Source organism: Acomys russatus, chromosome X (genome assembly GCF_903995435.1).
Source record: "Acomys russatus chromosome X, mAcoRus1.1, whole genome shotgun sequence".
In the NCBI taxonomy this organism is placed as follows: domain Eukaryota; kingdom Metazoa; phylum Chordata; class Mammalia; order Rodentia; family Muridae; genus Acomys; species Acomys russatus.
The window spans coordinates 12,379,060-12,405,216 of NC_067169.1; positions in this window are offsets into that span (position 1 = coordinate 12,379,060).

Consider the following 26,157-nt stretch of genomic DNA (forward strand, 5'->3'; position numbering starts at 1 on the left):
AAGAGTTTTTAATTTCTGGTGTGGCCTCCACATTTCCTGATTCTCTGTTTTGTTTTGTTTTGTTTTTTTTTTCTTTGTCAGCATTTCAATGGAGAAAGTAAAGGAACACAAATAAGATGACATTAACTAGCAACTAGTATAATACATTTTGTCCCTGGTTATATAAGCAAGTGCAATGTAATCATATCTGATGCCATTATTCTTTGCAGGTCCATCCTCAAGTACAAGGTGAAAACCATTCAGAAAGCGAACTTGATGAGTCAATTTCTATGAAAGATAATTTATGTAACATTTCCTTGAGACTCTGGATATACTGCTATGAAACATTAGTGGCAGAGAGGGCAAAGAAATTTTAAGAATATAATAAAAAATTTTTGCTAGAATTTTTATTTTGTTTGTGACACAATATTACTAAATTTGGTAAGTTAATTCTAGAGGTATTTGGTGTGGTGCCCACAGAGTTCAGAAATCCCATGACACCTAAAGCTAGTTACAAATATGAGACCCTCAAGAACATTTATATGTTCAATAATTTGTTACAAGCCCTCAGTATACTTACCAGAAGCCACTAGAGTCATAGTTTGCTGAGGACTAAAGTTGGCAAAAGGAGAAGATACAAGGACAAAGTCCGGGAAGTACCAACTGTGAGGTTTCCAGCTTTTCTGAGCTAGTAGAATTACAAATTCTGTTAATTTTTAAAAATGTATTTCTAAAAAATATGTATTTCTAGTTTATGTGTATGGATGTTCTGTCTGCATGTATATATGTGCATTTGTGTGCCTGGTTCCCACAGAAGACAGAGATGGAAATTGGATTCCCTTGAACTGCAGTTTCAGATAGTTGTGAGCAACCATGTAGGTGCTGGGACTCAAACCTGGGTTTTCTGCAAGAGCAGTCAGTATTCTTAACTACTTTGCAGTCTATTCAGCCCATAATTGTTGATTTTTATTGACAATATTATGTGATCATGCACAAAGATTACTGCTAATGAGGGAAATTCATATGATTCTTGAGTTTAATTTTACTGAAATTCAGTTACATAGACACAGTTGATCTTTAGATTCCACCTTTTCCTGTGACCAAGTGTGAGAAGCCATGCTAAATTCTGCCGTGTCAGAAATCCTGTGCTTAGGCCACATGCTGTGACCTTCCAGCTGCTGATCTCTGCCTGAGGAGGTCTTTGTGTTCCAGACCATCCTTGGACTATTTACCTTTGAAAGAAGTAGGGAAGTCCCTACTGAGAAACACCCGGAAGGTTAAGGAAGTTCTTTCAGAGAGCTACTCAGTAATAAGAAGTTCTTACAGGGAGCTATTCAGGCTATTGTATTCTTCTTGCCTTGGGAGCTAAGGAGAGAGGGATCAGAATAGATCCTATTGACCTTACTATATAAAGTCTTACTTGTTCACATTAAAGAGAATCTTGATCAGAAATTTCCTGACTTGATTTGTTATTTCTCACATCCCTGTATCCTACTTTCAATCCCGCTCCCTCTTTCAAGTGAACCCTGATTTGATTTTTCCCACGGGCTGGGACATGACAACCAAGCTGATACTATGTAGCCCAAAGCCTCCACTATAAACCACAATATTAGACTATCCATTGTGGTTCATGGCCTAAAGTAAAGGAAAACATTCTTCTCTGGCAGGAAATTGCAAATATTTAAAGATAAAATTTACAAAAGTGTGGTATCAAGAGTAGATCTTTCTATAAAAGTGAGGTTAATCCTTTAATTCACAGTGTTCATATATCCAAAACTAAACAGGAATTTAGAATTTTATAGAAAGCGTAGGAACACATTGAGTTTCAGTTAAGCAAAATAATCAGTAGTCCCTACAATATGAGCAAAGGACAGCAAGTGCCCAATTGTCGACAAACGCATCCAATTTCAAAAAGATAATTTTTCACTGTGCATTGCTGTTGCTCAGTTACAGCAGCTGATCATGAGTGGTTTCTGATTACAATCTCTTCTTTAACACTATAAAACCTGTGGCCTTCTTTTTTATTTGTTCTGTCAGAAGGGTAAGTTAAACACTGGAAAATGAAGTAGATTAGATGATCCAACTGTGGACTCATAAAAATTAGTAGAATAATACATTATAGCTAGATGCTTGATATATATATATATATTGGAATTTTTATACTAATTACAAAGAAATTGTAGAAAATATTATCCCTCATGAAACACAGAAAACTGTCTTACAGTTTATTTTGGGGTTTTAGCCCTGTGGTGACAGTGTCATTCTGTAAACATTGACAGGAACACTGTAGAGGGGATGCACTGCTCTTTTTCAAGGTTGAACACAGTAGATGGTACTGATTTAGTTAGACGCTCTAGATCCATATTCATTTCTATATTTATCCTTAACTATATACATCTCTTCACAATGTTGCCTTCTAAAGGCGAAAAGACCTAAATGATTGATTTAAAATAATTTATTTGCAGTTCAAAGTTCACACAAACCCTTGGTTTAGCTTTAATTTTTACATGACAAATGCATTCTCTTTAAGAAGATGAGCACAATGACCAAGTAGAGGACCCCTGATGTTGTGTGAATTGAGGACTGAGAAAGGAATATAACATTCCCCATCCTTATTATTCATATCTATTTTAACTCAGTTTGTTCTTTTATTAAATAGCTTCTGCAATTTCCCTTGACAACAATATTTTGTCTGTATGATAACACAGTGTGTAAAAAAAAAAACATTGCTTGCTTGGAAAGATGGCAAAGTGGTAATCACAGCAGTTGCTGTTGCAGAGAATGTGGGATCTAGTTCCAGAAGCCACATGGAAGCCCACAGCCATTTGTAACTCCAGCATCAGGAGAGTGACACATATAGTATACTGTAAGACTGTCAGGTCATTAACTGAGACAGAGTCAAAGGGGAACTCTGTGCCTCAATTCTGCATCTAATGTATTCTCTTAGAATCTCCTTCTACTACAGCAGTGAGAGTGAGACTTTGTAGACAGAAAAGATGATGTCAGCTCCTGGAACAGATAATTTTTGAATTCACAAAGTCTTAATAAGTATTTAATGTGATTTCCCCCTAACTCACACTGTAACATAGTCAAATAGAGAATGAGAGACATTTTTGTCACATGACTATTAAATGGAGCCAGGTTACTTTCACATTTTAATATTTTATTTTAATTTTATCATATTTAATATGTGGCCTGTAAAAGAGTTCTACAAAAAGAAAAGAGAGCAAATTAGAAAGTTTATGATCAAGTTTGAAGCTGTTTTGCATTGTCTGCATATTTTTCACTTGTCACAGAAGCATTCTACCAAATCGGGGCTGGGCCTGTCATTTAAATGTGTATAGAAGGAAGGAAGAAGATGGGTATAGTGGCTAGTTTTCATCAACTTGAGACAAGCTAGAGTCACTGGAGAAGAGGGAGCCTCAGTTGAGAACATGCCTTCATAAGATCAAGCAAGCCTGTGGAGCATTTTCTTAATTAATGATTGATGGGGGATGGCCTACCCCATCATGTGTGGTGCCATCACTGGGATAGTGATCTTGAGTTCTGTAAGAAAGCAGGCTGAGAAAACCATGGGTAGGAAACCAGTAGGCATAGCCCCTACATGGCCTGTGTATCAGTTCCTGTCTCCAGGAACTCATGTCATATTTTAGTTCCTGTCATGACTTCCTTTTGTGATAAACAACGTTTAAATGTAACCCAAATAATCTCTTTCCTCCACAAGCTGCTTTTGTCATGGTGTTTCATCACAGCAATAGTAATTCTAACTGTGACAAATGTGACCATGTCACTTTGGGAATGATTGTGGAAGGACTTTGAAACACTGAGAGCTCTGCGAGCTGCTATATAAGAGCATAGGATATAAGAATGTTGAGCATATTATAGATGATGGAGGTCTAACTTGTACAGTTTCAGAGGGAAGTCAAGACTTTACTGGACCTTTGTATCAAGAATGTGTGGTGTCTTGTCACCTGGAACTAAAGAATCAGCTGTGTTTAACAAGAGACCAAGAATCACTAAAGTAAAACTTTTGCTTTACTGGGACAATGGATGCTGGTCAGTTGGGACTGAAGAATCAGCTTTGATCAAAAAGAGACCAGCATCATTGGGGTGAAATCTTCTAGGAAGTATTTATGCTTTTATTTACACCTTGGAGTTTGGTTTTGCTTTGTTCATATTGTGACTGTGCCCTGGTTCTTCGCTTTTGAAGTAATAAAGTAATTTATTTTTCGTTTGGCAGGAATTCAGAGTTGAGAGACATTGAACTTTAAAATACTTTTGAATTTAAAAGAGACTGGCTATTTTTAAAGTACTTATTCTTTTAGATATTTGAATTTTTAACGAATGGGACTTTTAAATTTTGTAACATTTTATATTGTCATGTTCCTATTACTGTGAAATCTTGGAATAAATAAGAAAGGAAACATTATGGCTTAATAGTGATGTGTTCTGTGTCAGTTGACAAGGAGTCCTTTGTACTGGCTAGTTTTTTTTCAATTTAACACAAGACAGAATTACTAGAAAGGAGGGAGCCTCAATTGAGAAAATGCCTCAATAAAATCAGGGTATAATCAGGCTGTAGAGCATTTTATTAATTAGTGATTGATGCAGGAGTGCCCAAATCATTGTCAATAGTGCCACCCCTGGCCTGGTGGTCCTCAGTTCTTCTATAAGAAAGCAGGCTGAGCAATCCAGTAAACAACACCCTTCTGTGGCCTCTGCATTAGCTTCTGCATATAGATGACTATTCTGTGTAGTGGGAATTTTTGGTTTCTTTAAAAACATAGAAATGTTATAGGAATGTGTTTTTGTTTTAATCCCAGGTCTGGGATATGGGGCTGCTTCAGATTGTCCACAGCAGCTGCCTATAATTTGCCTCATGTTCTAGCAGGGGTATGATTTTGCCAGCTGCAGATAGTTTAGGTTGAGAATTCTGGGAACTCTTCAGAAGGCACATAAATGCCAGAGTCCCAAGCAAAGAGGTGGCGCTATTTCCCCTGCTGCTGCTCCTGCTATTGATGCTGGCTGCTGTTTGCTCCTGCTGCTGTTGTTGGTTGCTGGTTGCTGGTTGCTGGTTGCTGGCTGCTGGTTGCTGGTTCTTGCTGTTCTCTGGATTTCTGTTTGCTGGTTGGTGATATCCTAAGAACAAAGAATGAACTCACACCAAAGAACTTGATGCCCCAAATCAGCAAGAAGTAGTCTGAAGGTACTAATGAACACTTTATCCTCTAACTTTCTTTCTCTCCTATCTAGTTTTGGGGGGTTGGAAGGGGTAGGGGTTGTGTAGGGAGGTGGGAAAGAAAACCCAATAAAGTAGCCAAGACCTTGTTTCACCCTGTTTTAGTTTGTCCTGACTTTCTTTGATGATGAACAATCATATGGAAGTTGAAGCCAAATAAACCCCTTCCTCCACAAGTTACTTTGGCCATGGTCTTTTGTTACAATGGTACTAACCATAAGTAACACAGTGGATGAACTTGTAGCAGAGGTTTAGCATTCTATCACCTTCTAGATATTGCTTTTGGGCTCATTATTGTGCAAGATTCTCATGAATGAAACTTGCACCTTGTGACTTGGTTCTGAAATACCCCCAAGGACTCAAGTATTAAAGGCCATTGGTGGTTCTTAGGTCATAAGACCTCCATTCTCCTGAATGGATTAATCTATTTGTGGATCCATAGCTTTATATGGTAATGGGAGGTGGTGGAAACTTTAGAAGTTGGGACTAGTTAAAAGGACTAAGTTATTGAGGGTATTTCCTTCAAGAAGACATTTTTGTCCCTGGCACTTTTCTACCTCTCTGTTTTCTGCTTACCATGTAATGAACAATTTATTTCAATCACAAGAGGTGGCGCTATTTCCCCTGCTGCTGCTGCTCCTGCGATTGATGCTGGCTGCTCATCTTAGCTTATCTTAGCTTAAAAGCCATGGAACCAGTGACCATGATCTAGAACTTCTCACATTGTGAGACCAAATAAATTTCTTTTCCTTTAAGTTGATTTTCTCTATTATTTTGTCATAGCTTGCTAAAATACCATGATTAGTTAATGTTTACAACTTGGCAGTATACAGAATCACTTTGGAGGCAAACTTTCAGACACACATATATGAAGGATTACTTAGATTATATTAGTCTCTGCTAATGTCTGAGAGGGATTGTCTTGATTGGATTGATTAGGGTGAAGAACTTTATCATAAAAGAAGTTTATCTCATTCTCAGGGCTTAGATCCTGGGCTGCATATAAAGAGCTCCAATTCCTGACTGTGGATATAATGTGACTCAATCTTCTGCTGCCAGAATTTCCTATCATGATGGACTATATCTAATCTGTAAGCCAAATTAATATGTTCTCCCTTCAATTGTTCTGGTCAAGATATTGTCTCAGTGACAGGAAAAGTAACCAAGACACACATTTATTTTTAGCACTGAAGAATTGTTGTTCCCGCTACCTAGAATTAGGAAGTCTGACTGATCTGTCACACATGAAAACAGAGAAGTGAAGCATGTGTATGTTTGTCTGGTGTCCCCAAGTTGTGTCTCACCTAAAAGATAGCATAAAATTCAAAATCCCAAATAAGGAAGTCCTTCAGGTGATTTTAACCCCAGCCACCATCTGACTATGACGAAGTCAATGATGACATTTTTAATGGTGATTTTTCTGAATATTGTTATAATGTGTTTCTGTGAAACATTGCTTAACATTTAAAAATCAATGTGTAGAAATTATAAATAGCTTTAAGGGACCAACAAGCAAAAGAAGAAACAAAACATCATGTTTTCTGAGCCTTTGAGTCTTAACAGTGATGAGTCTGATAGAAATAAAATTTGGAAGTATACAAAGCCTTGTGACCTTTTAAATTCTAAAGATTGAAGATGACATGAGAAGATGGAATGATCTTCCTTGCTCATGGATCAGGAGAATTAACATAGTAAAAATGGCTATCTTACCAAAAGCAATTTACAGATTCATTGCAATCCCTATCAAAATACCTACACATTTTTTAAAGACATTGAAAGTTCAATTCTCAATTTCATATGGAAAAACAAAAAACCCAGAATAGCTAAAATAATCTTGTACAATAAAAGATCCTCTGGAGGAATCTCCATACCTGATCTCAAGCTGTACTAAAATTTCCCAACAAAGGCTAGAATAGTGGACTTTTTATAGGTCCAGTGGATAGCTAGCTGCCCAATATGATATTGGAAGTCTACCACAGGAATTCTCTGTAAAACTGGGGAAATGTCAGAGGATGAATGAAGTCAGGTCCAGTAAGGAAGCCAGCAACAGTCCATCAATGGTTTTGATAGGTGAGTTGTGAAAGCAAGGAGTAACAGCTGTTCTCATGCAAAGTCTGAAGGAGCAATTTTATTTTTCAAACTTTAATGAAGCAATCAAAAAACACAAAAAAGTCAAGATTTTGTGTTAGTATTTGGTTTTTATGCTTTTTAATTCCTAAGAAGCATGTTGATTAGAACATCCCATGTGAATTGCATGGTTTCAGCAGAGAGAGAAGAATGGTGATATAAAATGAGGCCTGCAAATTCTTGGTTAGTTTTTTCATCAAGAGACACAATCAAATAGGGCTCTCTCTGAATGTGGGGCAGTCCTACTGCCTTGGTTGAAGCAGGATGCTAAGTGACTTCTCGGAGTAGACCCGAAAAGCCTTCACTTGACTCTACTTTGGGGAGCTCTACTCTTAGAACCTGAGTTCTGTGCTGTTAGGAGGCTCAAGCCATGTTGCAAAGACACATAGACGCACATGGCTGATATCTCTAACTGATATCTGTACTAACAGGTAGCATCAGCAATCAGAAGGTTAAGTAAGGAAGCTTACCAGATGTCTTTATCCTAGCCACCATTTGATCATAACAGCAAAAGGTATCTCAACTGAAAGCCATCTAGCTGATCCCAATCAGCCCATGGAATGATGATGATGATGATGATGATGATAATAACAAAATAATAAACAATAATACATAGTAGTTGTGGTTGTAGACTGTTTGAGACACATGTGTCTTCAACTAAGTTTAGAATGATATATTATATGCAGTTATAGATACAGCATATTATATGCAGATATAGATGAGAGAGAATGCCATCAAAAAATGATTCGCAGTTTTTTCACATTCCTCCATGTACCAAAGGCACTTTGGGTTGATAGTACTTTTGTGTACATGGAAACTGGGAAACAGGATAAATGTATTTCAGACTGGCTGGGCCTTAAAGTCTGGCTAGGCTACCAGTGGGGAGACAGAATTTTTTTTCTGTGTGATGTCCAAAGAGTGGCACCCTAAAGAAAATAATGTTTCAACTACAAGGTGTATGTTGTGTAAGACATATATAACACACAAAAACATCAAAAAATCTTCAGGAAAGCTTGACATTTTAATTCATCTGTAATAAGCTAGCCAAGTAAAATTATGTGTGAACAATAAAAAAGCAAGTTCTAGAGATGAGAATTTCTTTAGTCCCATTTGAAAAGTGATGGCTTCCCTTAAGCTATTTATTCTCTCTGAAATTTTCTTTATTGGCTGACAAATATTGATAATATACTAACCTCAAAGGGATCCTTTAGAGAGTAATTGAGATAATAGTATGATTCACTGAGCCCAAGGTTTGACAATACCAACTAAATATTAGACAAATTGATTATGTTAGATGTCACGTCTGACAGAAGATTTTTATTCAGAGAAAATATTAGATTAGTTCACAAATGAGATCTGATAGGCTGTACTTGGTAGTAATTCAGCAGTATTAATGGGATTGTTTTACTCTCCTTTTGAGACTGGATGTTAACGGTATGATCTTGAGAAAGTCCCTCTTGCATTTCCTTATGTGTAAAGCGGCAAGACAATGGTTTTACTTAACAAAACACTTTAGTATAATAATCTCTACTGGGTTTAGCTGAGCAAGGATGATTGTAAAATGGCAGTTTATCAAACAAGGACAAGTTCAAGAATAAATCCTCTTACCACTTGTGCAGATTATATTCGTAGTCAGAGAAGAAGTGATGAGAAGAACATTCAAATGAGACAGAGAGCAAATGAGTCTCTGTTTGTCTTTGGGAATTTGGTCTGAACAAAATGACCATTTGCAGTCCACATCTACTTCTTCAAGAATAGCAGGGTTATAGTTTCATTGTAGTATGTATATAAGGCCAAATTTAATTTAATACTACTATAAAGTCATCTGAAAGAATTAAGAGGGTTGAGCCTATTCATAGTAGTTTTATTTTCTTCTTCTTCTTCTTCTTCTTCTTCTTCTTCTTCTTCTTCTTCTTCTTCTTCTTCTTCTTCTTCTTCTTCTTCTTCTTCTGGCTTTTCGAGACAGGGTTTCTCTGTGTAGCCTTGGCTGTCTTGGACTCACTTTGTAGACCAGGCTGGCCCCAAACTCACAAGATCCACCTGCCTTTGCCTCCCAAGTGCTGGGATTACAATAGTTAAAAAATAGGCAAAACTAAACAGAGAAAAGCTAGGGCTAGCTAATGGTATAAATCAAATGGACCTAACAGATATTTACAGCCATTTCACCCAAACTCAAAAGAATATAATTTCTTCTCAGAACCTCATGGAGCTTTCTTACCACATATTTAGTCACAAACAAGTCTCAACAGATACAAGAAAATCGAAATAACACCGTGCATCCTATCTGAGCACCACAGATTAGAGATGTACATCAACAACAACAGAAAGCTTGCAAATTCCTGGTCAATAAAGAATTCTCTACTGGATGAAAAAAAATAGGTCAAGACAAAAATTATGAAAGAAATGAAAGACTTTCTATAATGAAATTAAAGTGAACACACTGTATATCCAACTTTTGGAACATAATAAAGGGTGTTATAATTGAGAAGTTCATATCACTAAATGCCTACACTTAAAAATTGGAGATCTCATACTAGCAACTTGACAGCACATCTGAAAGTTCTAGAACAAAAAGAATAAATCACACCTGAAAGGAGTAGACAATAACTTTTAAAATGCTGAGATCAATGAAACAGAAACAAACACCATCAACAACAAAAAACCCCACAAAGAATCAATTAAACAAAGAGTTGGTCCTTTGAGAAAATTAATAAGATTGACAAACCCTTATAGATATAGAAATATAGAGGGAGGATAGAACAAAAGGTAGATGATTGAACCTACTCCTTAACTCAAGGCCTTAATGTTACTCATAATGAAGGTTATATCTAAGTCATTGGTATAGAATTTAGGATATTGATACAAAACACGGGCATGTCAAATACTTGTCAGATTCTAGCACAAGAATATATATCCTAAGTCTAATGGGTAGATATGACTCTATAGATATATGATGTAAAATAGTTGAATAAAGTCTTCAAAAGCCTCAAAGACCCACAGAATATGTCATTTAAAGGTGTTTTTATTATTCTCAAGATTCTCTGAAAACAAGACAAGTTAACTCCTGACAACACCCAGCCAACCTCAAAGAAGATGATGAGCATTAAAGAACCTCCTTATAGAGTTTGCTTCAAATGTGGCAAACCAGCCACTGGGCAAAATGTCCTCATTTCTGCTGTCACAGACATAATTCTGCCTAAAAATGTGCAATCTTAGATGCAGGCAGAGTCGACAGCTGAACTCTGCCAAGACAGGGTAAGCAAGTCCTCAATAGTTCCTGCCTAGTGAATAAGTCTGGCAGAGATATTGGGCTATAAGGCTAAAGAAGAGGCTCCAACGTTATAGAGAGTGTTGTGTGACTGTTCAGGCAGTAAACTGTCTTAGTCATTTTGTTCATTTTGGAAGCTGCCAACTTGCACTACTGGTTTACTCAGGCATTTAACTTTTATTCCTTCTCAAGTCTCTGAGAGGGGGTTGACAACCCGATAGATTAGTTTTACAATCAAGTTTAGTTGGTTAGTGAATAAAATCCTTTTAGATCAAGAGAAAGGATTTAATTTAATAGAGATGAAATATGAAAAATATTAAATTTCATTCAGAAATTTAGACCCAACAAGATAAGAAAGATGTTGATATTAAGTTTGACTAATACATATAGTCAAAACACTATGAATGTAACATTTACATAACTCATGATTGTCTCATGGTTCTCCCTGCTGTATGTAGTTTGCTTTATTCATGTGTAATAAAATAAATGTATATGTTAAAAAAAAGATATAGCTAAACCAGTTTGGGTATATACTCAAAAGACACTCCAACCTACCACAAAGACTCAATCAACTATGTTCACTGCAGCTTTATTCATCATAGCCAGAAACTAGAAACAACCTAAATGTCTCTTAATAGAGATTGGATAAAGAAAATTTGATACATTTATACAATGGAATATTTTTCAGCTGTTTGAAAAGAAATGACATCATGAAATTTACAGGCAAATGGATGGAACCAGAAAAGAAACCATACTGAGTGAGGTATTCCAGACCCAGAAAGACAAATATGTTACATATTCATTTATATATGGATATTAGGTGTTAATTCATGATAACCTTGCTACAATCCTTAGAACCACAGAAAATAGGTACATATAAAAGGATTAGAGGGAACAGATGGACCTCATTAGGAATGGAAACTAGAATAGGTAGATATGGATGGATGGGAGGGAACAGAATAGGAGAATCAATTGAGTAAGGGGAGATAGGATGTTGTATCTAGGAATAGAAGGAGAGTCAGCTAAAATGTGGAAGTCATGGAGGGTGCTGCTTACTGGCTTGCTCATTATGTCCTGCTCACCCTGCTTTGTTATAGCACCTAGGACAACCAACTCAAGGGTGATACCACCCAAAATCTGCCAGTCCCTCCCCCATCAATCACAAATTAAGAAAATGCCCTTCAAGCTTGCCTATAGCCCAATTTTAAGGGCATTTTCTCAATTGAATTTCCTTCCATTCAGATAGCTAGAAGTTTGTGTCAAGTTGACATAAAGCTAGTCAGCACAGTGTTTTTGTTTTGTTTGTTTGGGGGTAGTGTTTTGTTAGTTTTTCCTTGGTATTTGGGAGGTTTATTGTTGTATTTGGGATTTTGGAGAAATAAACTAAAACTGGTTGGGTAGGAAGGGAGGGAGGATCTGGAAGGACTTGGGGGAGGAAAATAATATAATCGAAATATATTTACATTTAAAATTTGATTTAAATTACTCGGAGACCTAGGGCAGAGTCAAACATGACTGACAAGAAAAATCAATGAGGTTATTCCAAGTGGCATTCTGCTATACTCCTAGAAAGGTACCTCGCCCATTCATCATCATAGAGGCTTCCTCCAGCAGCTGATGGGGACAGATACAGAGACCCACAGCCAGACATTAGACAGAGTTTGGAGAACCCTGCAGAAGAGGAGGAGGAATGGATTCTAGGAGCCATAGAGTCTGAGAAAACCAGGAGAACATGACCCACATAATCAACTAAGCGTGTCTCATAAGGCTAACAGAGACATAAATGATAGTCACAGGGCTTGCATGGGTTTGAGCTAGGTCCTTTGTATACATGTTATTATTGTTTAGCTTGGTTTTTATTGACATCTAACAGTTGGAATAAGGGTGTCTCTGGCTTTATTGCCTGATCTTGGGAACCTTTTCCTTCTACTAGGTTCCCTTATTCAGCCTTGATATGAGAGTTATACCCTGTCTTATTTCATCTTGTTATGGTATGTTTGGTTGGTATCGTTGGGAGGCCTGATTTTTTTTCTGGAAAAAAAAAAAAAGGAGAAACAGTGGATTCAGGGGAGAGAGGAAATAGAGGGGAGACTGGGAGGAAGGGAAAGGAGGGAAGTTGTGGTAAGGATTTATTTTATGAGAGAAGAATAAATAAATAAAATAATAATGTTTTATAAAGGAAAAAAGAAAATAAGGTGAAAAGAAGATCTTGAAATTTAGTCTTGTGAATTAAATTGGTGGTAGTTTTTAGTTTGCATTGAAAATCATTCATATGAGATATAATAATAATAATTACTCTAAAATGTACAAAAACTTAAGAATAAAAAGAGGAATGGTCATTAGAAAGTGGACAGGGTTAGGGTAAGCTACATATGGGGTAGGGATGACTAACAGGCATAAGAACATTGAATCTTCAAAGAACAGATTTATTACTAAACCAAGTAAGTCATATATTTCAAAATAGTAGAAAAGATTGTGAGACAATGGTAAAATAATTAAGTAAAAAATAAAGCATATGCGTTTTAAAAGGAATCTATTAATTTAAGAATGACAAGGTGGCTCAGTGGTTAAATACACCTGCCACCAAGCCTGATAATCTGACTTCAATCTAACATACTTGCATAATAGTAAAGTAATGACTCCAGCAAGGTACAAATTTTCCTCTGATCTCCATGGATTTGCTGTGGCATACACACACACACACACACACACACACACACACACACAGAGAGAGAGAGAGAGAGAGAGAGAGAGAGAGAGAGAGAGAGAGAGAGAGAGAGAGAGAGAGAGACAGACAGACAGACAGACAGACAGACAGACAGAGAAAGAGACAGAGAGACACAGACATAAAGAGACAGAGACACAGAGAGATTATAAATGAAATAAAAATTTTAAAAGGACCATGGTAATTTAAAAGCCCAAACCTTCAGATTATACCTCAGATTTGTGGAGGTAATACTTTTCTGATTCAAACATTTGGATGCAACACATTCTTTTTTCTCCTTTTATAGCCAATTTTTCAGTAAGGAGTTGAATTTCATATTAAGGCACAATGTGAAAAGGAGATTTGTTAATATTAATTATTCAATTGTAAATGCACATTTTCCTACTTTTTCTTACTGACTTTAACATTGTCAACATTCAAGCAATTGATTTTTCTATCTCAACATTCTTTAACACATGAAGATATATTAAGTTACAGAGAGAATATGTGACAATAAGAACTTGCTACAGTAAAGAAAAAAAAACAGAGTTTGAGGAAGTGCAACATTTCAGAAGTTCATACATTTCAGCCACTCAAAATGTGCTTTTTAAAGATGTTGACCACTTCCTGCTTTGAAGCTGTAGAATCTTAGTAATGGACCAGTTTTTACTTTCTAAACTATGATTCTAACTGAAAAATTATGGTTGAGTACATGCTGATTTCTTTAAGTCATCTTGACCTTCTGAATAATAGTAGAGAAATTATTTTCCGTGGCAGTTTTACATTTTCTCAGGTAAGTGTGGGGAAACAACTCCTTCAGCAGACTTTACTCATAAGTTTTTCATTTACATATATATTTTATTTATTATAATTTATTCACTTTACATCCCAAGTGTTATCCCCTCCTTCTTATCTTCCCATTCCCACCCACCCTCCTTCTTCTGCCTATTTCACTCCCTTAGACTTCTGATGGGGGGCCCTCCTACTTCAACTGCCTGGTGATAGCCAGGACTCATCAGGACAGCCTAAATCCCCTTCCTCTGTGTGTCTGCTTCAGATCTTATAACTCTTTCACCTTTTATTAAAAAGTTTGGAAACCTGGGAACAATGGACCAAGGAGGATTTATTTTACTATGCACCATTTGAATGTAGCTGCAATGCTTATGCAGGTAGCTCATTTATATAAACAAGAAACCATACCCACATTCATTAACTCCTCTTTTTTAAAATGTACCTGGTCCTGAGAAGGCACAGGAAAATGCTTAGTAAATATATGTAAGATAAAAACAGTAAGTGGAGACATCTTCCACTAATGTATGAAAAGTTATATGTATGATAATTATTAGCCAGATTAGCCTTCTTCAGAGGTAACATTGTTTTTTTATATAATAAGCAACATAGGTATATATATATATATATATATATATATATATATATATATATATATATCACTAAAAAGAAAATAGTCAAATTTTTAGATAATTTATGACCTTTGAACAAAATGTGTACATTCTTCTCCATTTTTATGTTGAAAAGCATTGTGTTCCTGGAATTCATATACAATGCTATATAGAGATGGTTTTCATATATATCACTAACTATTCCACAGTATTAATACTCCATAATGTTATTTTTTAAGTTATTCTACTGCTAGAGGCATTCTAGCATTGTGCTACTTCAAATAATGTTCACTAAAAGGCTAATCAATCATATGTGCCCCCCTAATGTGTGTGTGCATCAATTGCCATGTCATGAATTCTTGAAGAGTTTCTGCTTTCTATACTAATGTTCAGTAAAATCCTTGTCCTATATCAAGTTCCCATATATTAAGTCAAAGGCTTCTTGGACTGTTATTTTGTTCCATTGCTAAATTTATTAATCTATAGGTCAATACTTCATTGTCTCAATAATGTGTATACCTTTATAACTCTTAATGTTAGTTAAGACAAGACTCTTATTTTTTTTTTTTAATTTTATTTTTTTTATTAATTTATTCTTGTTACATCTCAATGTTTATCCCATCCCTTGTATCCTCCCATTCCTCCCCCCCCCATTTTCCCATTATTCCCCTCCCCTATGACTGTTCCTGAGGGGGATTACGTCCCCCTATATATTCTCATAGGGTATCAAGTCTCTTCTTGGCTACTTGCTGTCCTTCCTCTGAGTGCCACCAGGTCTCCCCCTCCAGGGGACATGGTCAAATGTGAGGCACCAGAGTATGTGAGAAAGTCGTATCACACTCTCCACTCAACTGTGGAGAATATTCTGACCATTGGCTAGATCTGGGAAGGGGTTTAAAGTTTACCTCCTGTATTGTCCTTGGCTGGTGCCTTAGTTTGAGCGGGACCCCTGGGCCCAAATCTGCCTATCATATTGCTCTACTTGTAGATTTCTAGGACCCTCTGGATCCTTTTATTTTGCTGTTCTCCCATGCGTCTCTCATTTAGAGTCCCAATAGGATGCCTTCCCCTCTGTCCCAGTTTCCTGGTAAGTGAAGGCTTTTGTGGGACATGCCCCTTGGGCTAGTATGCAGATATAAGTGAGTATATACCATTTGATTCTTTCTGCTTCTGGGTTAACTCACTCATTATGATCATTTCTAGCTCAATCCATTTATCCACAAATTTCGGGAATTCCTTGTTTTTAATAGCTGAGTAGTATTCCATAGTGTAAATGTACCACAGTTTCTTTATCCACTCTTCTACTGAGGGACACTTAGGCTGTTTCCATGTTCTGGCTATTATGAATAAGGCTGCTATGAACATGGTTGAGCAAATTTTCTTGTTGTGTGCTGGAGCATCTTCTGGGTATATTCCAAGGAGTGGAATAGCTGGGTCTTGAGGAAGCCCTATTCCCATTTTTCTGAGATAGCACCAGATAGATTTCCAAAGTGGCTGTACTAGTTTGCATTCCCACCAGCAATGAAGGAGTGTTCCTCTCTCCCCACATCCTCGCCAGCATGTGGTGTCGCTTGAATTTTTGATCTTAGCCATTCTGATGGGTGTAAGATGGAATCTCAGAGTTGTTTTGATTTGCATTTCCCTGATGACTAAGGAGGTTGAGCATTTCTTTAAGTGTTTCTCAGCCATTTGATACTCCTCTGTTGAGAATTCTCTGTTTAGTTCTGAGCCCCATTTCTCAATTGGGTTATTCGGTTTGGTGGTGTTTAATTTCTTGAGTTCTTTATATATTTTGGATATTAGACCTTTGTCAGATGTAGGGTTGGTGAAGATTTTTTCCCAGTCTGTAGGCTGTCGCTTTGTTCTCTTGACAGTGTCTCCTGCCTTACAGAAGCTTCTCAGCCTCATGAGGTCCCATTTATTAATGGTTGACATTAAGGCCTGGGCCGTTGGTGTTCTGTTCAGGAAGTTGTCTCCTGTGCCAATATGTTCCAGGCTCTTTCCCACTTTTTCTTCTAAGTGGCTTAGTGTCTCTGGTTTTATGTTGAGGTCTTTAATCCACTTGGATTTGAGTTTTGTGCAAGGTGACAAATATGGGTCCAGTTTCATTTTTTTACACATAGACCTCCAGTTAGACCAGCACCATTTGTTGAAGATGCTATCCTTTTTCCATTGAATGGATTTGGCTTCTTTGTCAAAAATCAAGTGACCATATGTGTGTGGATTCATATCTGGGTCTTCGATTCGATTCCACTGATCAACCAGCCTGTTGCTGTGCCAGTACCATGCTGTTTTAAGTACTATTGCTTTATAGTACAGTTTGAGATCAGGTATGGAGATTCCTCCGGAGCATCTTTTATTGTACAAGATTGTTTTAGCTATTCTGGGTTTTTTGTTTTTCCATATGAAGTTCAGAATTGAACTTTCAATGTCTTTAAAAAATTGTGTAGTTATTTTGATAGGGATTGCATTGAATCTGTAGATTGCTTTTGGTAGGATGGCCATTTTTACTATGTTAATTCTCCCGATCCATGAGCAAGGAAGATCACGCCATCTTCTCAGGTCATCTTCAATCTCTTTCTTCAGAGTTTTGAAATTTTTTTCATACAAGTCCTTCACTTGCTTAGTTAGGGTAACTCCTAGATATTTTATATTGCTTGTGGCTAATGTGAAGGGTGTGGTTTTCCTAATTTCTTCCTCTGTAAGCTTGTCATTTGTGTATAGGAAGGCTACAGACTTTTTTGAGTTAATTTTGTATCCAGCCAATTTGCTGAAGGTGTTTATCAGCTTTAGGAGTTCTCTGGTGGAGTTTTGAGGGTCACTTATGTACACTATCATATCATCTGCAAAGAGGGATAATTTGACTTCCTCCTTTCCCATTTGGATACCCTTGATCTCCTTTTGTTGTCTTATTGCTCTGGCTAGAACTTCGAGTACTATATTGAAGAGATATGGAGAGAGTGGGCAGCCTTGCCTTGTTCCCGATTTGAGAGGAATTTCCTTGAGTATCTCACCATTTACTTTGATTTTGGCTATTGGCTTGCTGTATATAGCCTTTATTATGTTGAGGAAAGTGCCTTGTATCCCCGATCTCTCTAAAACTTTAAACATGAATGGGTGTTGAATTTTATCAAATGCTTTCTCTGCATCCAAGGAGATAATCATGTGGTTTTTTATTTTCAGTTTGTTTATATGATGGATTACATTGATGGATTTCCGTATATTAAACCATCCCTGCATGCCTGGAATGAAGCCTACTTGGTCATGATGAATGATATCTTTGATGTGCTCCTGTATTCGTTTTGCAAGTATTTTATTTAGTATTTTTGCATCTATGTTCATAAGAGAAATTGGTCTGAAATTCTCTTTCTTTGTTGAGTCTTTGTGAGGTTTAGGTATCAATGAGACTATGGCCTCATAGAATGAATTTGGTAATTTTCCATCCATTTCTATCTTTTGGAGTAGCTTGAAGAGTATCGGTATTAGCTCGCCCTTAAAGGTCTGGTAGAATTCTGCACTGAAACCATCTGGCCCTGGGCTTTTTTTGGTTGGGAGACCATCGATGATTGCTTCTATTTCTGTAGGGGAAATGGGACTATTTAACTTGTTTATCTGTTCTTCACTCAACTTTGGCAAGTGAACTTGATCAAGAAAATCGTCCATTTCCCTTAGATTTTCAAATTTTGTGGCATATATGCCTTCAAAGTAGGATCTTATGATTCTTTGAATTTCTTCAGTGTCTGTTGTTATGTCTCCCTTTTCATTTCTGATTTTGTTCATTTCAATACTGTCTCTCTGCCTTTTAGTTAGTTTGGCTAATGGTCTGTCTATCTTGTTGATTTTCTCAAAGAACCAGCTTTTGGTTTTGTTGATTCTTTGGACTGTTTTCTTAGTTTCTAATTTGTTAATTTCAGCCCTGAGTTTGATAATTTCCAGGCGTCTTCTCCTCTTGGGTGTTTCTGCTTCTTTTTTTTCTAGGGCTTCCAGTTGTGTTGTTAAGATGCTTATGTGCAATGTTTCCAATTTCTTTTTAAAGGCACTTAGTGCTATGAATTTTCCTCTTAGCACTGCTTTCAATGTATCCCACAAATTTGGGTATGTTGTTTCTTCATTTTCATTGAATTTCAGAAACTCCTTGATTTCTTTCTTTATTTCTTCCCTGACCCAGGTGTCATTTAGCAGAGAGTTGTTTAGTTTCCACAAACGTGTAGGCTTTTTGTTATTTCTGTTGTTGTTGAATTGCAGCCTAAGAGCATGGTGATCTGATAGGATACAAGGTATTATTTCAATCCTCTTGTATCTGTTGAGGCTTGCTTTGTGACCTACGATGTGATCAATTTTGGAGAAGGTTCCATGGGGTGCAGAGAAGAAGGTGTATTCTTTCTTGTTTGGGTGAAAGGTTCTATAGATATCTGTTAGATCCATTTGACCCATGGCATTGGTTAATGATGTTATTTCTCGGCTTAGTTTCTGTTTCAATGACTTATCCTTCAGTGAGAGTGGGGTGTTGAAGTCTCCCACTATTATTGTGTGGGGATCGATGTGTGGTTTAAGCTTTTTTAGGAGATCTTTTACATATGTGGGTGCCCTTGTATTGGGAGCATAGATGTTCAGAATTGTGATGTCATCTTGGTTGACTTTACCTTTGATGAGTATGAAGTGTCCTTCCTCATCCCTTTTGATTAATTTTGGTTGAAAGTCTATTTTGTTCGATACTAAAATGGCTACCCCTGCTTGCTTCTTGTGACCATTTGCTTGGAATATTTTTTTTCCAACCTTTTACCCTGAGGTAATGCCTTTCATTATGGGTGAGATGTGTTTCTTGGATGCAGAAGAATGTTGGGTCTTGTTTATGTACCCATTCGGTTAGTTTGTGTCTTTTTATTGGAGAATTGAGGCCATTGATGTTGAGAGATATTAATGACCAGTGACTGTTAAGAGTCTTAATTTTGATGTTGTTTCCAGTCGAGCGTTTGTGTAGTTGTGTTTTTGCCATGGGATAGTTATCTATTTCCTGGGTAGTTTTGGTTGTAGCTTGACCCTTTGGGATGGAGTTTTCCTTCTAGTACCTTCTGTAAAGCTGGATTTGTGGATAGGTACTGTTTGAATTTGTTTTTGTCATGGAATATTTTGTTTTCTCCATCAATGGTTATTGATAATTTTGCTGGGTAAAGTAGTCTGGCCTGGCATCTGTGTTCTCTTAGGGTTTGCAGGATCTCTGTCCAGGCCCTTCTGGCTTTTATGGTCTCTGCTGAGAAGTCAGGTGTAATTCTGATAGGTTTACCATTAAATGTTATTTGGCCCTTTTCCCTTGCAGCTTTTAATATTTTTTCTTTGTTCTGCATGTTTTGTGTTTTGATTATTATGTGGCGGGCAGTTTTTCTTTTCTGGTCAATTCTATTTGGTGTTCTGTAGGCCTCTTGTATGTTTATAGGCATCTCTTTCTTTAGATTGGGGAAATTTTCTTCTATGATTTTGTTGAGAATAGTTTCTGGGCCCTGGAGTCTGATGTCTTCTCTTTCTTCAATGCCTATTATCCGCAAATTTCTTCTTTTCATGGTGTCCTTAATTTCTTGGATGTTTTGTGTCAGGAGTTTTCCAGATTTGGCATTTTCTTTAATGGTTGATTCAATATCTGTGATTGTATCTTCTAGCCCTGAGATTCGTTCTTCCATCTCTTGGATTCTGTTAGAAAAGCTCACCTCTGTGTTGCTCGCCTTCTTCTCTGAGGTCTCACGTTCTCGTTTTTCTTCTGTCTGTGTGTTTATCATTGAATCCATTTTCATTTTCAGATCTTGAACTGATTTTTTTATTTCTTTCATCTGATTTTTTGTATATTCCTGAGTTTCTTCCATTGCCTCTTTATAGGTCTTCAGAGCTTGAACCGTTTTAGTTATTTCTTTCATCTGGTTGTTTGCATTTTCCTGCAATTTTTCCAGTTCCACTCTATGTGCTTCTTTTATGTCTCTCACCTGTTTGTCTGCGTCTTCCTGCATTTGATTACGAATTTTATTTGTTTCCTCCATTATCATCCTCATTACTAAGGATTTGAGGTAATTTTCTTGTATTTCCGTTGTATTTGAGTTCTCTGGGTGGTTTTCTTTGGGATAGCTGGAAACTGGAGACGCCATGTTGTTTTGGGGTTTTTTGCGTATGCTTTTTCGTTGTCCTTTATACATCTTGCCGTCTTTGTTTTTGTTGGGTAGCTTCCAGAGTTGAATGGAGGGTGTCTGATGATAGATTCACTTGTTTTCTTACGATTTCCCTAGGCTGCGAGCTCAAAGCTTCACTGGTGTGGATGTTAGGATGTTAGCCCTGTTGTTCTGGTCTCTCACAGCCAGTGATCCTCAGTTCCTCTCTGCTGTGGATCCTGCAATTGTTCTGGGTCTCTGAATGAGCGTTGGGTCAGGCCAAGGTATCCACAGCCTTCTGTGTTCCCTGCCAAGTCCAGCCAGGAGCACTGGGACCGAACCACGGGCAGAACTCAGCTAGATTCTCAGGGCCAGAACCGTCTGCCAAGCTCAGCTAGGGATTTTGGGCCCAAAATGCACACAGGGCCCAGCCAGAATTTTTGGGCTGGGACTACGCACCAAGCTCCACTAGGGCCTTTTGGCCCAAAGTGCGTGCTGTGGTCAGTTATTGACTCAGGGCCCGAACTGACCACCAATCTCAGCCAGGAATTCTGGATTCAAACTGTACACTGTGTCCAACCAGAGTCTTAGAGCTGGTGGAACCGAGAGCTCTGTTCAGCCTGTGCCACAGCAGGAGAACTGCGGCTGCTCTGAGTTAGCGCCAGTGGTGGAACAAGTGCTCCGCCCGCACTGTGTCCCCGCAGGGGAGCTGCCGCTGAGCTGAGGTGGTGCCTAGGATGGAACCGAGCACGTCACCAAGCCTGCGCCACAGCAGGAGAACTGCGGCTGCTCTGAGTTAGCGCCAGTGGTGGAACAAGTGCTCCGCCCGCACTGTGTCCCCGCAGGGGAGCTGCCGCTGAGCTGAGGTGGTGCCTAGGATGGAACCGAGCACGTCACCAAGCCTGCGCCACAGCAGGAGAACTGCGGCTGCTCTGAGTTAGCGCCTGTGGTGGAACAAGTGCTCCGCCCGCACTGTGTCCCCGCAGGGGAGCTGCCGCTGAGCTGAGGTGGTGCCTAGGATGGAACCGAGCACGTCACCAAGCCTGCGCCACAGCAGGAGAACTGCGGCTGCTCTGAGTTAGCGCCTGTGGTGAAACCAAGTGCTCCGCCCAGACTGTGTCACCGCAGGGGAGCTGCCGCTGAGCTGAGGTAGTGCCTAGTGTGGAGCAGCGTGCTCAACTAAGCCTGCGCCACAGCAGGGGAGCTATGGCCACGCTGAGTTAGTGCCTCAGGCAGAATTGTTTGCTGGGCCGGGCCAATACCCGGGACTCTGGGGCCGAACGGTCCGCCGAGTCCAATCTGGGTCCAAAGGCTCCACGCGACCCAAATCCTGCCCCGAGTCCCCTCTCCCGCAGCAATTCCCACCAGCCACCACACCAATCGCCTCCACCGGAAGGCTATGAGCTGCAAACCTCAGCCGCCGCTGCTGGTGCCGCTGGTGCTGCCGCCTCTACCGCTGCCGCTCCGATCAGAGAAAAACCACGCTCCTCCCGTGTGCAGGGGCACGCAGGTCCTCCGCACCCTGGTCCCTCCGAACCGTGGAGCACTCCCGCTGCCGTGATGTTCGGACCTCGGTGTTCCTGGCTCAGAAATCTGTGCAATTCCCTGAATTGTTCACTGGAGCCTCCAAACGCGGTCCACACTGCTTGCTGCCATCTTGGATCCTCCAAGACAAGACTCTTAAATTCTTCAAAATCATAAATATTCTTGGAAATATAAAATATTAAACATATTTTAGAATGAACTTGTAAATTTTCATATATATGTGTGTCTCATTGGATTTCATTAAGTTGTATTATGTCCATATAATAATTTAAATATTTAAAACTTATAAATCACCCTCTGAATTTTGCTATACCTGCATCCTACATAATTTTAAGCTTCCATTACTCCTCTTATGTTGTAAATAGTTCCTAATTTCTATTTTTAGGTTCTCACTGATCTCTGCAAGTAAAGTATATTTTAAACAGATATTTTATGTGTGACTGTTTTGCCTGTATATGTTTAAATGCACATTGTGCTGAGCATGGATGCTAAAAGGAGACATCTAGATCCTCTGAAACTGAAGTTGTGGGTACTTGTGAGCCACCATGTAGGATCTGGGAACCCAAACTTTAAGAACAGCAAGTACTCTGATACTCTGAATTACTGAGACATCCTTCCAGCCTGCAGTATATGTTAATTTTATTTTATTTTTTATTTTTTAAATTTTTTTATTAATTTATTCTTGTTACATCTCAGTGGTTATCCCATCCCTTGTATCCTCCCATTCCTCCCTCCCTCTCATTTTCCCCTTATTCCCCTCCCCTATGACTGTTCCTGAGGGGGATTTCCTCCCCCTGTACATGCTCTAAGGGTATCAAGTCTCTTCTTGGTAACCTGCTATCCTTCCTCTGAGTGCCACCAGGTCTCCCCCTCCAGGGGACATGGTCAAAAATGAGGCACCAGAGTTCGTGTGCAAGTCATACCCCACTCTCCATTCAACTGTGGAGAATGTTCTGTCCATTGGCTAGATCTGGGTAGGGGTTTAAAGTTTACCGCCTGTAGTGTCCTTGGCCGGTGCCTTAGTTTGGGTGGGACCCCTGGGCCCAAATCGGCCTATCATAATGTTCTACTTGTAGGTTTCTAGGACCCTCTGGATCCTTCTACTTTGCTATTCTCCCATGCTTCTCTCATCTAGAGTCCCAATAGGATATCCTCCCCTCTGTCCCAGTTTCCTGGTGAGTGAAGGCTTTCGTGGGACATGCCCCTTGGGCTAGTATGCAGATATAAGTGAGTATATACCATTTGAGTCTTTCTGCTTCTGGGTTAACTCACTCATTATGATCATTTCTAGCTCAATCCATTTATCCACAAATTTCGGGAATTCCTTGTTTTTAATAGCTGAGTAGTATTCCATAGTGTATATGTACCACAGTTTCTTTATCCATTCTTCTACTGAGGGACACTTAGGCTGTTTCCATGATCTGGCTATTATGAATAAGGCTGCTATGAACATGGTTGAGCATATGTCCCTCTTGTGTGGTGGAGCATCTTCTGGGTATATTCCAAGGAGTGGAATAGCTGAGTCTCATGGAAGCCCTATTTCCAGTTTTCTGAGAAAGCGCCAGATAAATTTCCAAAGTGGTTGTACTAGTTTGCATTCCCACCAGCAATGAAGGAGTGTTTCTCTTTCTCCACATCCTCGCCAGCATGTGGTGTCGCTTGAATTTTTGATATTAGCCATTCTAATGGGTGTAAGATGGAATCTCAGAGTTGTTTTCATGTCTCTGATGACTAAAGATTTTGAGCATTTCTTTAGGTGTTTCTCAGCCATTTGATATTCCTCTGTTGAGAATTCTCTGTTTAGTTCTGAGCCCCATTTCTCAGTTGGGTTATTTGGTTTGGTGGTGTTTAATTCCTTGAGTTCTTTATATATTTTGAATATTAGACATTTGTCAGATGTACAGTTAGTAAAGATCTTGTCCCAGTCTCTTGAAGAATGGATAAAGAAACTGTGATACATTTACACTATGGAATACTACTCAGCTATTAAAAACAAGGAAATCCCAAAATTTGTGGACAAATGGATGGGACTAGAGATGAGTGAGTTAACCCAGAGGCAGAAAGACTTACATGGTATATACTCATTTACAATTGGGCACTAGCCCAAAAGCCACGTCCCATGAAATTCTTCAATTACCAGGAGATTGGGGTAGATGTGAGGACATCTTACTGAGACACTAGGTAAGAGAAATATAGGAGATAGGGAAATAGAAGGACCCAGAGGGTGCTAGAAACCTATAAGAAGAACATCATGATGGGTGGATCATGGCCCAGGGGGGTCTGCTCAAACTATTGCACTAACCAAGGATAATACAATAGTAAACATTGAACCCCTACTCTGATCTAGCCAATGGACAGGACATTCTCCACAGTTATGTGGAGAGTGGGGACTGACTTTGATGTGAACTCTGGTGCTCTATATTTGACCACCTCCCCTTGGTGGGGAGGCCTGGTGGCACTCAAAGAAAGAATAAGCAGGCTACCAAGATGAGACTTGATAGCCTATGACCATATAGTGGGAGAGGAGATCCCCCTCGGTCATAGACCTAGGGGAGCAGAATAGGGTGAAAGTGGGAGGAAGGGAAGAATGGGAGGATACAAGTGATGGGATAACAATTGAGTTGTAATCTGAATAAATTAATAAAATTAAAAAAATAAATTTGGGCCCTCAGTAATCCCTTATTCTCAGTGCCTTGGGAAGCCATGAGTCTCTGGATTACAGTAGCCCTGTTTGCTGCAAAGAAAATTTGTCTGATTAAAACTAAGAATAAATTTTTCTGTGGGCATAAACACAGTTATTATGAGGCAGGCTAATGCTTTGTCAATTCAGTTAGACAAGAGTAATAAGTTCATTTTTTTAAGCCATCTCCCCAAGTATGGGTGGTTGACCTGGTTTACAGTACCAGGCATGGATTCCCTCCTGTGGAGCCAGGCCTCAAAGCCAATCAGAGGATGGCTGTTTGCTCCATAACAGTTGCACTGATGGTCATATCCTGTCTAACTGGTTAGCTTTGTAATTCACAAATTTCATAGATGGTCATGATCATTGATGCCTTTTATTCTCCAGCTTTCTGCACTATACCTTACAACACTTAGAAAGCTAGCCAGCAGAGATGAAGTTTTGAGCTCTGTTCCAGCTTGCTTCCTTTATATCTTGCAACCTAGTTGTTTGGAATGCTCAGGAATAGGGTCTCATTTTCTAGTTCTTGTTGGGAAACCAAGAGGACTGACAAGAGCCTGTATTGTTTTAGGGGTTTATAGGGTCTCCCTGACAAACAGCTTCTACAAAGGTATCCCACACCTGGTACTGGGGATTATTATCAGTAACCTACTCCTATGATAAGCAATATCTAACCATGTAGTGTAACACATCTTATAAAGTTGTATTTAGTAGGAAAGTTTTCAGCAAATGGAGACAGCTATACATTGCACAGCAAAGAGATTTTCACATTCTTTTATCTGCAAATTACCTCAATTAGAACTATGTAAAAAGCCTTTTTCATCTCTATTTTTTCCAAGGAAAACTTTGTAAAATAGTTAACAATTTCTGTCTGTTGATTCAAATGGTACAACATTGAGAAGAAGCTAAGCTATAGGTAGAAAGATACATTTTGTAAAAATAAGTGTTCCCAACAGTCAAAATTAAGAAAGAGTATGAGTAGGAGTATCACAAGCCATTTTTCTCTCTTTCTCTGTAAGTGGATTATGTAACTCTGATCATTTCCATATGACTTCCTAACATTATATGACAACAGTGTACACCA